The sequence below is a fragment of the Athalia rosae genome, chromosome 3, assembly GCF_917208135.1.
Source record: "Athalia rosae chromosome 3, iyAthRosa1.1, whole genome shotgun sequence".
NCBI classification, from domain to species: Eukaryota; Metazoa; Arthropoda; class Insecta; order Hymenoptera; family Athaliidae; genus Athalia; species Athalia rosae.
Window position 1 is genome coordinate 18,296,484 of NC_064028.1, and position 14,708 is coordinate 18,311,191.

General features: G+C 40.5%; 1 protein-coding gene across 5 annotated transcripts in view; it reads left to right on the plus strand.

Moving 5' to 3' along the window:
* Positions 1 to 14,708, plus strand: part of LOC105689925 (protein-tyrosine sulfotransferase) — a 108,066-nt gene that overhangs the window by 7,736 nt on the left and 85,622 nt on the right. For 2 of the 5 annotated variants that reach the window (XM_048653409.1, XM_048653411.1), the window contains exon 2: positions 8,741 to 8,749. The exons of 2 other annotated variants lie outside the window; for them this stretch is intronic. The gene's annotated coding sequence lies outside the window, so the exon portion shown is untranslated. Of the gene's footprint in view, positions 1 to 8,740; positions 8,855 to 14,708 lie in introns of those variants that run through there. One more of the 5 variants, XM_012407309.3, reaches the window with a different exon arrangement.

A 14,708-nucleotide genomic window follows, 5' to 3' on the forward strand; every position in this document is an offset into this window, starting at 1 on the left:
ATCTACGCGACCGTCTAGATATATCTAATTGGTCTGAACTGCGACGTATTGAAAAAGTCGGGAAAATAAGGGTCGCTGCTTCGGGAGCTGAAGATGTGCCTGTAATTAGCGGAGAAACATTCCGCTGATTTGGTTTCATCGATCGTTTGATCGGCGCACACTTATAATCGGCCTTTTTTCCAAATTCGATGTAATAATTTGATGAAATTTTTCGCGGCGTTTGCGCAATTCCAGGTATCTAGCCAATTACATATATACAGCTATATTATAACTGTGGTATAATTATACGCTCGAGTAGCACTTAATTTCGGAGCCAAGGAAATTCTTCGCCCCGGATATAAATTCTCATAATTAGCTGAAGTTACGGCCTGCCTGTAATTAAGACGTCGAAGGGAGCTGTATAATATTAAGAGAGACCTGCAGACACCGGAAATATAAGTGAGGAACTCCAATTTATACGATCTGCACGCTGCAATTCAACCGTATTTAGGTAGCCATTTATTTTCACGTTTCTACAGCTTTGAATTTTTTTTTTTTTTTCATTTTTTTTTTTTCCCCCCCTTGAACCGCAATAACGTATATTTCATACATTGCGCACGGTTTATTCGAACCGACGTCAATGAATTCGTGAAAAAATATAATCGACCTTTTAACCAAACTAACCGGTAGGAAAATTGTACCTGTACTCGTAAAAAAAGTTACGAAAACTTGATAGAATTAACTGGAGATTACGCGTTTGTTTTTCCCGAATTCGACCGTATATAAGAATTAGTCGGTAATTCATTCGTATGTTGAATGAAACCGATGGAAATCTCGGCAGAAGTGCGCGAGCCACACCTGCGTTTTCCTCAAATGCACGGCTGGGTATGGGGGGACTGGTGTTAGAAGCGAGCTGAATATGTTTACACACCTAGTTAGTTCGGTTCAACATCGCGGTTGTGTAGATATTGTACGAGTAAAAGTACATATGTACACTGTATAAATCCGCATATATATAAATATATATATATATACGTATAAAACTACAATATCCAGGTGCATCGCTACTTCAAACTATAAATTAGCTACGAAAGTTTTGACTCGGTTATGAAACAGCTGAAGAACTTAACCGGTAAGAGGCATCAGTTTGATCATCCGTTTGATACGGATCCAAAACTGTTGTACGTTTAACTTTGTACGGTAAGTAGGTAGAGCCGTATAAATTATAGTTATACATACATAATTTCTATGTTTTCACCCCTGGGAAATTCAATTACCGTATGTGTGTGTATATAGTTATGAATTTTTTTGACGAATATATGTGATTTGTTTTCCTATTCGGTCGACAGCCATTTTGATCGTGATTTTTTCAAGTTTTTTCGGTTTTCTGTTATACTTTTTTTCGACCGTACTCGCACGACTGGCCGAATTAACGTTTGAAATATATCCCCTTACGATCCATATATCAGCTCGAAATCCGGGGTAGGTTTTCACTTGCTGTAGGATTATTCAACTTATCGCACTATAATGCAAGAAGTGAAATTTCTCACTCTGATAAGTAGAAACGCATACAAGAGTATTTAGTTTGAGAACGACATTGCATTACCCGCATACCTATATGTAGCATACTTTTCCAGATGGAATATATACGCCTCGGAGTCTGCACTCCGTTCTAAATCACCTTAGAGTTTTACGTTGCTTCGTTTAATTTTTTTTTTTCTCTCTCTCTTCCATCTTGGACCGTGAATTATTACAGCTGTCTCGGAGTCACCATTGTCTTTTAATTTCACGAAAATTCGAGGATCTTCAGATCGTTAATGCTGATGTAATTCCGGTTATTCCTATTCTCCGTCTTTTCCTGCTTTTCTTTTCTCCTCTCTACACCGATTTCGATTGCGATCTCAATGATCTTCCCATGAGTCGTATAGGTTATGCTTTTTATTTTTCCTCGATCGCGATGTCGGCGAAAACCGCGAATTCGTTAAGATCGCGGCTCCACATTTCTCAAATTTTCACGACGAACGTAAAATCCAAGAAATGCTCCTTATGTTGCTTCATTGTATAAATGTATGATCTGCATCGGTAACGATTCGTTACGTTCCAATTAATAATGAAAACAATTATTCCATATAGATACATAGATAATAACGTACTTATACCCGTGTACCTTATACACTGGTACAGAGGTGTGTGAATCGAAGACGTCGAAGGACTGAAAATAGTGACCGATTTATACGGTAGACCGAACAATAAAATATCCGTATTCGTTATATGCGGTTTATTTATTTCCATATCAGTGGGAAATTACGATCAAGTATAGGTACTCGTTGTTTCAGAATGAACGGAAAATCATTTTGCGATCGATGAATTTAATCCAACATAATGACAAATAAAAAAATCATCTAACAATAAATTATTTCTCGCGCTACTCCGATTTGACGAAAAAAACAAAATTTCGGGTCAGATTGTACGAGGGTTTCAGTTTGAAGCATCGAATGATATTTTGTCGAATGAAATGCAAGTAGAATTAAAATGAACCAAACTCTCCGGCAAAGTTTCTTTTTTTCTCGTTTCAAAAATAGAAAGAACCGGAGTGTGTTCGAGTCTCGAATTTCTTCTCAAATCATAGTTCTCTCTGTTTTTTTTTGTTTTTTTCTTCGTTTTATTCCAACTTTTTTCCTCTATGAAATAGACATTATTCCTGTCTCCAGATGGTCGGATTTTATTGAAGTCGGAAGGAGTAGGATGAAGTCGAAGGAGTGTTGGTACACGTTCGGACGGTATCTTGTGTGCAGGTATAAAGTTTTTTTGTTTTTTTGTTTTTTTTTCTTCAAGTGACGTATTGAAACCAGGTCTCCTGAAATGGTGCCAAATCGACGCAATCTTGTCAGGATAAGAGGTGTATATGTAACGTTAGGGTGAACTTTTTCCCAATACTTGGTTGAAAAGTTGCACCTTCGACATCATATACTATACTTAATACATATATACACGCACGCACAAAAGAGGCGCGCATAAAGTCTAGCTACCGTCTTCATTTCTTTTATAGGTTTTTTATTTTATTTTATTTTTTTTTTATTTTCGAATGAAAGTTCGGTTCAAAGTAGGCACCCCGTATCCGTAGGAGAACCAACCGACCGACCGACCGACCACGTATTTCGGTTTACTATAGATGAAGCTTCGACCCTTGGCACCCGTCTCGATTCTGGCGCACGTGACTTCAGAATTGTTATACGATTGAAGGGAAACTATCGAAAATTGAGTTCGGATCCTTTCGCACGTTTCACACGTATGAGGAATAACATGACACGGAAAGGGGGGGAAAAAAAAAAAAACTAGCTAAGGTTATCGATTGCAACCAAGGTTTCTACGGATGACAAACAAAATTATTTTACCCCGTGGACTCTGGGGCGGCTGTACGTGTAATTTGATCGTTGGGACGCTGTACGTATATAGCGCGATACCATTAACCGTATCGTGATGAAAAATGCCGTAGTAAAAAATAGAGAAAGTAAACTGCGACAGATGTGTTTTATATTCGTTCGTTTTACTCTCCATCTCGTTTTTTTTTTTAAATAAATCAAAAAATACGGATGCAGAAATCACAAAACCGATAGCGGTCGTAATAATTTTCGCGTGTCACGCAACGACCGGATAAATGAATGTAACTGTAGCGTTTCTGGAGATTCATTGTGCGCAATGTGCCGTCATCGCGATCATGCGAACGAAATTGACCGCTTTGCGAGATTATTACGCGCATGCTGAAATCCTACAAAATGATGCACGTTCGATGGAATTGACATTTTGACCTCCATCCTTTGACGTAATCGATCGTCGAGTGCATGCACGCGCGACTGTGACATCGTTCCGCGAAATTTAACGCGTCGAACAACAACCCCTCCCTTTTCGACTCTCGAGGTTCCAATTGCGCGAACGTTGGGGGTGGGGGTGGGGGGGAGGAAAAAAAATTGAAAGTCTTACGACTATTATTTACTCGTTGTCGGATCTACGGGGAATTATAATCGAGAGAGGGATCCTTCGGTCGGCGCACCCTTGCCGAAGTTCTTGAATTGTTTGTCCCGAGGGATTCGCCGATCCCTTTGCTCCGAGAGCCCACTTCACTCGGCTACCTTGGTACATCCAGAATAATATTTTTAGCGGTTCGCCGGATTGCTCGAACAAATTAAACTGCGTTGAACTCCCGGCGGAATTGAAAGCGCGTTTAGCGGATTCGTGCGTTTAACCCTAATCTCAACTACAGGTGCGTAAGTGTACCGATCGACCTAAACTCACCGTACGTCTAGTTAACGTCTGAAAAATGTGTTCGCTTCGAGAGGACGGCAATTAACAATCAGACTCCTATTTATTAATTCCAAGTTGATTACATTCAAAGGATCAAGGTTCACTGGTTACGGAAACGAAGAAAACCTATAGCTGGAAGACGTTAATCGAATTTATCTTTCGTACGAAACCGAATATATTTAGTTCTGGGATGTGTTTCGAAATTGGATAACTGGAAACCGGATAACATCCACCCCGATGGTACCCGCGTCTACCTGCGTGGGGTATATCAAATTAGATGCCGGGGCATACTGACGAGTTGCCAAACGATACGTTCATATTCGACATGCGAACAGCAGAAATACAAATCTATAGCGAAACTATCGACCGCGCGCAACTGCGTACACGTATATACATCATATAGCCGGCGAAACTCAAACGCGCTTTGTCAGAATTCTGTGTTTAATTGAAGTGTCTGTCCTCCCGTCTCCACATCTTCTTCCGATAGGTCTTCGATTATTCAGGGTAGTACACATACAGAGCGGACAACGTGAAATTGCGCACCCAGATTTTGTGCGCAAGCGTGAATCAAAACGGCTGTCGAATTTATCATCTGCTAGCGTGTTGTACCAACAGCCTCAGATTTCAGCTGTAGCTGTCAAATTGTCGATCACCAATACAGCTGAGATCGCCGTATTTAAATATGACTGAGGTATGTTGTGTCAGGTGAATAATGCGACACAAAACCAGACACAGATAAGTAGGGTGGCATAGCATCAAATAAAATTGATCAATTGAATGAGAGATTAATTAAATGTCGACAGAAATACACTCATCGAAAAGTTCAGGTTAGGTTCTTGTATTTGACAGCTAAATCTGAAAGCGGAGTGTTGTTGGACATTCTGCGAAACAAATGCCGACGATCGCGCATGTGCAAATGGGGTGCGCAATTTCACGTTGTCCGCTCTGTATAGGTATATATACGCTTCGCGATGGTGTTCTCTGTCTCTACGAAACGTGCAGCTGGGAGACGACCCTGGCAACAGCCGGGCGGGGAGAAAATTTATCGATATAAACTACGTCGAATTTCACCGTACGTATATATCACAAGAATCCACGTACCCCCCCGCGTACACACACCCGGTGTACTCGATTTAGGGACTGGTTGTTCAAAGCTCCGCCTGTGACCGATAACCCCCGGCAGTGCGACATATACCGTTAGAAAATCTCCAGATTTAACGTTGGAACAAATCGTTCGCCACTTTTTCAGTACGCGGCGGTTCGGTGTCCTCGTTTATAGAGAAAATTATCCGTTGGTGTTACTCGGTTGTTTAACGCGTAACGACCATCGCCTTCCTCCTACGTCGTACAATATAACTACCTTACGAATACACACCTATCCGTTGTACCTGTGTTTTAGTCAACCCGCCCCTACCCCCCGCCCCCCGCGTTTCCCTCGCCCCCGATAAATTATTCAGGAACATCGAGCCACCGGCGACGAGTTGTTGACAGCGGTGGGCATGCGTGGCTTAATTAACCTTGTTATCTCATCCGATTGTTAGGCGTCGAGTGGCTGTAATCTAATGCTATAATTGACCATAGCATTAACTTTGCCATGGGGTATAACGTTTACTCGCGAACCGATCACCTCGTCTCAACTCAACCGTCGGCTACTCCGCCGGTAATAACGTCTCCGCTTGTGCGTCGATAACCGCAATCCCAACGTGTAACGTACGACACCCGGATTCCGGGTCCAACAAGCGGTGCGAAATTCGTAGCGAAATGAAAGAAAAAATTACCTTCTAAAATCTCGTCGTCTGCGGCGCCGTGATGGAAAAGAAAAAAGAAAAAAATTGTCATTTTTTTTTTTTCCCCCCAAAGTAATCATCATTCGCAGATCGTTCGAGTGTCGCACCGTCCGCGTACACCGTAATCTACGTAACGCTCGTTGCAAAGGCGGAATTGCGTGTCGACGATAATTATACACTCGGTACAGTGGTTCTGTACGCGTTTAGTTGGTTTACGTAGCGCGGTGTATAGAAGTTTGTCGCGCAAAGACCTGAGGACAAACAGCAGACGTAACGCGACCACCGGATTATACCTGCAGGTTGACGCGCATAGTCGATATCCTTCGGGATACGGGTCGGTCGACGTTGTTGGAAAAAGGTAAAAGTACAGCCGGACATTTCTACGGAGTTAAACTTTCGACCCCGCGGGCATATAGCGCGCGTTCCGGCCCAGTCTTTCGCCTCCGTACGCGGCGTTATGGTATTGCGTCACCGCGAAGCGTCGGCGAGGACGAAAAAAAACGAACGGAAAAATAAGTAAAAGAGAACGACGTCCTATAAATATAAAAGTCCTCGCTAGATCCGACGCGAAGCGAGCAAAGCGTGTAAGCTACAAGGTCGCGTAATGTAAGTCCGGACCGGGAGGGACCTGAGGGAAAAGAGGACGGAGGACGGTACCGGACCCGACCGGACGTTTGCCCCCGTGCTTTGGCAGCCCGAAAAATCCCGCGGGAGTACCGCGGAGTAGCGAGGACTTCAACCCTGAAAAGGATTTCGGAGCATTTCCCCTATATAACGCTACGTAGCGGTTGATCTGGCTCTGCAGGTTCCGCTGGCTGCACATATAAGTCGACGCTGGGCGATCACTCTTTCTGAAAATCTTACCCACCAGTCCTTATCGTTATCACTATTTTCCGCAGTCCGTCACGAGGTCGTCGTTCTAAAACCGGGCGAACGAAGGCGACATTTTTCAATCTTCAAATTGACTCCCGTTATTCGGGTGAAAAGAAAAATAAAATGTTCAGAAGTGTATTTATAAAATGGAATTGGATGTGGCTACTACTTATTGATTATTATTACGAAGGTGTAGAGTGTTAAATGGAATTAGAAACTTTTCCTTTCCTTTTTTTTTTCTTTTTTTTTTCTCTTTTTTCTTCGATTCGACAATTCCGCGCAACTTGCCGAGTTGGTGCGATAACAAACCGTTAGCAATTTTCAACCTTTTGTCGTTTGAACTTTACGCCCAGTTTCCTTTACCTTCGTTATAATAATTATGTAAGGGATTAATTGTGTACCCACCTTGTTTCATCACCCTTATAATTACGTTGAATCGTTTTGTAATTATGAAGTCAATTTGGCTAAGCGAGAGGAAAATTCTTTTGTTTTCAACGCCGCGGAAAAGCGTGACCGTCGACGTTCTCTTACTACGCCCTCCCCCCGGAACCATCACCGAAATGTCAAACACCCTTCCGAACGGGCTGTTTTTTTTTTTTTTTTTCTCTCCATTCTTCCTCCTTTTCACTCAATTTTCAACTCCGGAATTACCATAATTTATTTATTCGCTGAACCTTTCTCTCTCTCTTTTTTTTTTATTCATTTCGCTTCACGTTGCAACGTCGTCCGTTCGTCGTGTTCGACACGAGCAATTTCTCGAAGAATTCAGCCGTACCTTCGTCGACGCTTTCGAATCGAAGCGAGAAACAATATCGGTGTCGCGATTCGTGTTCCAATTTTTACGAATCGTCGATTTCAACTTTCGTGACAAACATAAATTTACACTTCACCCGAACCCCGGGGGGGTTGTCGGTGGTGGTTACATTAGGTATTTTATACATACGTACATGCGTTCGCGCAAGGCGTTTTCGAAGGTATCGCGCGACGTAACTAAACGTGAATCCCCATTGTGCACATGTATCGTAGAAATGTATGCCCGTACACACGTCCTATCAGGCTTTGGCGGCGTTCAACGATTCGTGAACTCCCGTTGCACCTCGTAACTCAATTCAACGGTGCAACGCTAGGTACCAATACAGTTTTCGACGTTGGATATCGCGTTGTTTTGCTTGTGTTAAAATTGCAGTATCACCGTGATATATTTCCCGAAGAGATATATAATACATTCGCGTCGGTGACGTTACCCGAAATAGATCTACGTACGAACGTCTGCACGTGGTTGTGTGTGTGTGTGTCTGCGTGAAAATTGTGATTTAGAGTGTAGAATTGTAAAATCTATACATCATACCCCACGCGCGATTACTAAACGTTCGAAAAACTATCCGACTAACAACGCGCGCAAAAAATGTCCCCTTTCATTTCCCTCCCCAAACTGAATCGTCGCGATGATAAAGCTTTGGAAGTGTCGTTATATTTTCTCTCTTTTTTTTTTGGGGGATTTTTTTTTTTTTTTTTATTTTTTTGCCATTCGTTAAAAAATACAAAAGCAACGCGAAATAGTTTCACACGTGCATTTCCGTAAACGCAGGTGCACAGCCAACGAGTATAAAAGAAATCGGTACGTGAATGTGAATGTACATGTACATTCGAAATTGAGTATTATGAAATATGATATACGGTACACCGTCCGAACGTGATGTTGCTACCGAAAATTGGACACCCCTCACACAGTCGCTAGAACTGATGAGTTTTTATTGTCGTCTTTTTGTGCTCACACACTCCAATTTCTTCTGTTGCAGTTCGCGGTGGTGAGTTTCTTCATATTTCTCGAACTCTCCGCAAGTTTTGCCGTTGCAGCAGAAACCGCGCCGATGCGCGATGGTCTATGTGCGTTCACCTATACCTGTATATAGGTACGTACGGATTTATGTACAGCGAGTCTACTTTTCTCGCTACTTTTTTTTTGTTTTTGTTTTGTTTTTTTTTTTTTTAACGTGAACGTATCAACGTATCGCGTAAATTTTTTTTTTTTTTTTCTTCTTTCTCTTCACATACGTGGGAATATCAGAATTGCAGGATACAAACTCCGCTGCGGGTGTACATGTATATCCACGTAGTGTGCATGTGTACATTTTTCTATCCGATTCATTTTCAGAGACGGAACTCGTCACTCGCTCCACGCCATTCAATCTACTTTCGTTTACATGTATATATTCGTTAGATATATGTATACAGTCGAAACTTTTCAGCCTCAGAATTTACACATTTTCTTAGTATTGCCTTGGTACTCGGTGTATAGTCCGTGCGGGGCTGCACCGGCATCGCCACCATCCGCATCTACATCTGCATCTAAATCTGCAGAGATCTGCATTTTCTGTCTATATTGCCCGCGGTGGTCTTTTCACCGAAACATCGAGTATAACGATAAAGTTTCCTATTTTTCTTTCGTATTATTATTATTTTCCTCCTTTTTTTTTTTTTGTTCTGTTGGTTGGTTGGTTTTTTATTTTATTTTATTTTTTCTCTTACTTTTTTCGCACAAATATGACACCTGGGAATTTTTCTCGCATAACTTCCCGTCGCCTTTCTCTTTCTCTTCTAACTTTTCTTATTTTATTTGTTCCGACAAGTTTCGGATGTTTTACAAGGATGATTCAATTTTTGCGAGATAACTGTTCAGCGAGTCTCGTGTAACGTAATCGCAACCGCGATTCAATTTTTTAATTTCGGGATTAAAGTCCGTACGGAAATGGGTAGGAATCCTTATGTGTATAGATAAAACGAAAAACATATCGCCTCGACTTGTGTTATCGAGATGCAATTTTCCGCGCACTTGAACACCGTATGTGGTACGTATGTATGTATGTATACGTGTATGTACTATATAGTATATGTTCTTGGCACTTTCGTAAATGGCTTCGAAGATGAAAATTTCTCTCTCTATCCCAATTTCTCTGTATATACTCGAGCATGTGTAAATATATATATATGTGATATGAGGAGTTCGGAGGGATTTAAGCGAATTCAGAAATTGGATGGGTGCCAATAATCGATGCATTTCTCGATTGGTTACCCGAGATTTTCTTCACTCCATAGATCCATACCGTCTCGTGTCGCTTCCGAATATATACGGCATTAAAGTGAAAATTAAGCTGATCCAGCTCTCATTGTTAGTTTCTCAAACTCAACCATCGACGACTTCAGATCAATTAATTCAGCTTCGTTAAATGCCGAGTTTATAATCTGCGGAGATAGCGAGACTGTCTCAAACTAATTCAATTTATAGAAATCATATTTATACGTCAATAAATTCTACCGGTTGATTCACTTCAGAAACAAAAATCTACTATATACATATATGTATACCTATTTCGTGCAACTTCGAGAATTCACCTCATAACCACCGTGTGCGAAACCAGCGGGCTTATTCAGACCGCGTAATTTAATTCAACCTCAACTTATTGTTAGCCTCAATTTAATTCACTTTTCCAACGTGTGGTTCATGCGCCAGATTTTAATTTTCTGAATAACATCGATAGTACGTCGTAACAACTACTTGATTGTAATTTAAAGGAGGATGAGTGGCTTTTAAAATGTCTGCAATCATAGAATTAGAAACTCCGATCTGGGGTTTAATTTTTCAATCGGATACTTTGCCGAAATGTTCTTTCTACCATTCTGATGTGGAAACGAAAGTAGATTCACGCATTCAATTAGTTCTGCATCTGTCATTTTTACAGATCCTATTCCGCTAATTTCCATTTCGAGTTACTCGCCATTGTCTTTCTTACGTCAAGTTGAAAGAGGCGAACTTTTACAAATTATAACGACTAATTGTAAGGTGAACGTTGAAAGTCGGCAGTGTACAAACCCTCTTATGACGAGCTTTGTACATTCACCTTTCGAGTTGAGGCTAACTTATTGTTAATGTTAAATTAAATTATGAGCTCTGCGTAAAGCAGACGTAATTTTACCACAGTCGTATTTTCCTCATTTTTCAACTATATTCAACCGCAACTATATTTTCGAGATGCGTGAGTTTCAGCGTATCCTTTATGTATAACGAAAAAGCTCTTCCTATCCAGTCGAACAAGTTTGCGTTTCTTTATTCAAATTTTTTCAACTTTTATCTTGGTCCTCAAATATCTGAAAACTGAATCATATCGATGAAACGAAAAAAAAGTAGCAACGAATCTGCCGACCGTTAATTTTTTTTTTTTTTTTTTTTTTTTTTTTCTTTCATCGGGGCCAGAAAAACCCGTCGACCTTGCGAACGACCTTGAACTTGATACACCTCGACCTGTTTATAGATCAAGTTCTTTCTTCGTCTCACTCTCACTTTTACTCGTCCGCTCTCTCCCGTCCCCTCCCTCTTTTTATCTCCCTGTTTCCCGGATGCATAATGTATGCTTATATCCATAAGCCTAACCTCGTGGGCATGTATTGTACACGTACAGTACATAACGCGAAGTATATGTATAAATATACCTATAAGTATGGATATTGGTACGGCGAGTTCTTCATCGCCCCTATAGTGTGAGAATACCCGGGCGTTTCTTGCAGCGGGTCGGCGGGGTATCTCCATCTCACGAGTAGATAAATAATATCAAACACTTGTCTTTGCCGCGCCACGCCACCCTCTCTACCCTCGGTGTTGATGGGGTTCGCTTTGCATTTTCCTCTCCCCTCTGCCTATAGAAACGGTAGAGGAAAGAGGTGATATTCTTGCATAACCGTGCGAACATGTCGACTCGACTGAACGGAAAACCACGTCGTTAATAAAACAGACCATGCATCTTTGTCGGCGCGCGACTGATTCGAATCGACTGTTATCGATTGAATTAAAATCGGAAGAATCGTATTCAAATACATGTTTGATGATTTTTTTTTTTTTTTTAAATTCTCTGAATTATATCCTGCGTCAAATACAGTTACATTTATATGTATACCTGTACAGGTTGTGTAGTATTAATTCTATAATTCTACATCCGACGTCGGGGTAATTATCGCGGTTTGCGGTCAGCTTTTAACAGACAACCCGCGAGAGATGATAAAATAACCGACCGTATACGTTTATATTGTATGGGTTCATTACCACTTTAGTAATTATGAAGTGTACCATTTGATGCACCGTTCAGCCGCAAAAGTCCGGCAATACAGCGGTAAAATTTAGGAAGCGCACCGGGTGTAGCGCCAACTTTTTAAAAACCCGATATTCCTACCCCGTGCTTACGAGTACACTTGAGAGAATAGGGGTGCGGGGGAGGGGGGTAGAGAAATTGAGCAACTGAGAGCACGAGAGAAAAAATAGAAGAACAAACTATGATTACACACAAATTGAAATTTTTACTTCGTAAATTGGATGATATGATTATTTTATTATTCCTGCATATATTTATGTACTTTACGTTATCATATACCAGAAAAAACTGATATGTATAAGCTTTTAGAATTGGTACCCATACACCTCGTCGTTATCGTCGTCCGAGTTATCTCGCACACTTGTAAGGGTGGAGTGATCGTGGTCGGTAGATCACCCTTATTATTTTCAAAGGGCTTATGAAGTATGTAGGCAGTTTTAATCCGCACCTAATATTATGCTTGGCACCTGCAATCACTAAAGCTTGAGTTAATTAAAATTTTATCGCGCACCGCAGATCTCAAATTTAATTCTATAATCCCGTAATATCTATTATATGTGTATCCGTGTTATACTGTATGTAAACGCGCGTATTATGTATACAATGTACACGTATGAAACCATAATTATTATCATATGCATTGCGGACACACGTTTAATTTCAACGTCATTTCACTCCCGAACGCGATAAAATTTTTTCGAAATGAAATTCGGTACCCCTGATACACAGGTGAGAACAACTGTAACAAACTTAGAAATTTTTTTAGCAATTCAAATCAGAGTTGGAAGATTTCTAAGTACAAGAAAGTTTTTCGTCGCTTCATTTTTCATCTGAGAAAACTTGCGGTCAAAAAACGGACTGTCCGAGAGCGGAGATAGAAAACTTCAATTTTCAGAAAATTCGTTTTGTATCAATTTGGAAGCATAAACATTCTAAAACATCCCCATCAGTGACCTTATAGGTATACCTATTATATATTATGGGGGTTATGGGTTCCTAATGAATAAATCATACATAATGGCCCAGACTATAAGCGTATATGTATGCAGGTATATAATGTATCGGCACACATTTATATGACGATGACGTTGAATTCGCTGAAAATCCTCCCCCGCTAAACAGTCGCGTATATGCAGGATGAAGTTGTCAGCATCACGATTCCCGGCCGTTGTATTCGACATTATCGATAGAGCTCGTTCAACTCGTATAGTAGACGTCGATTCAATTTGTGACAGCAAATAATGGTATTCCATTTACGCATCAATTACCGTAAGAATATATCGTGCCGTTGATACGACAATCTTAATTCCGCATCGACCGATTCGAATATTTTTTAATTACGATCGGATGAATGATTCGAAAACAAAAAAAAAAAAAAATTGTTCATTTTGCGTTGGTCGAAAAATTTGCCGAGCGATATGACGTTGGTTTTTTTTTTTTTTTTTTACAATTCCAGGCGAGTCGCAGCGGAAAATTTTTTTTCTGAATTCCCAAATTTATTGATCCAATTCGAAATGGCTGATAAATTTTTTTTTTTTTTCCTTAATTAAACCGTACGTAAATTGACGCGGTGTTCCGACCGAGCGAACTGCCGTTCTCAATTGCGAAAAAGTGATATAAGTTGTATGTCGCAGGTTACGGAATTTTTATTGTATAATCACATCCATCATTCTATCAATTTATATCTCTGGCAGCGCACGTCATACGACATCGATATCTCCTTGTATTATACTATATGTATACGCGCGTACGTACGATATTGAATTGAAATGAGGAGAATAAAAAAATAAAATTACGGCTCAAGCATGCACTTTAGTTAAGTGCAACTGCACATTTATTATTCACGAATGGAAAATGCAGTCGGTGAACGAAGAGTACTTGAATCACAAGTTTTAGTACACCTATAGGCATGGATATATGTATAAGGTACTCCACAGTATCCGATATCCGTAGCTGAAGGAAAAAAAAAAAAGGAAAAAAAATTGGGTCCGCACTCATTCTGAATTTTTATGTAAAATATACGGATGCTTCTCGTACAATTGCGTTCGGTAACGTTGAAATTGATTTTCCGCGCTAAAACTTGTATAACAGTTTATTTTCACATAGATACCCACCTTTTCTTCTTTCGTCGACAGTTTTTATCGGAGCTTTCCAATTTTTCAAAACGCTTCTATCCGCCCTGTACCATACGTCTAACGTAAATGCCCCCATCGGAGTTTAGCGGTAATTTTTTCACTTGTCCGAGATTACGTCCGGTCATATTTTCTTTCTTTCTTTCCTTTTTTTTTTTCACGTGTTGTGCGGGAGGGTGAAAAAAGCCCTGCTTGTTCGTACACGCGGTAGTCGGTACGCGTATATCGTATCCCTCGTATTATATGTGTATACGCGTAAAATGACACTCAATGACTGCGTAGAGTGTAAAAGCAGGCTTTGATGATACTTGAATTGAAACACTTTCTTTTCATATCCAACTCTCTTTGCAGTACGTTTCGAATGTGTAAAAAATTCTCACGCACGTGTATACAACCGGTGGGAAAAAGTGATTCCGTCGACTTGCGGTTAGGAGTACATATATGTATGTAAAGATTTTACGTACCCATATTTTCGAATGCTTATAAAAAATAGG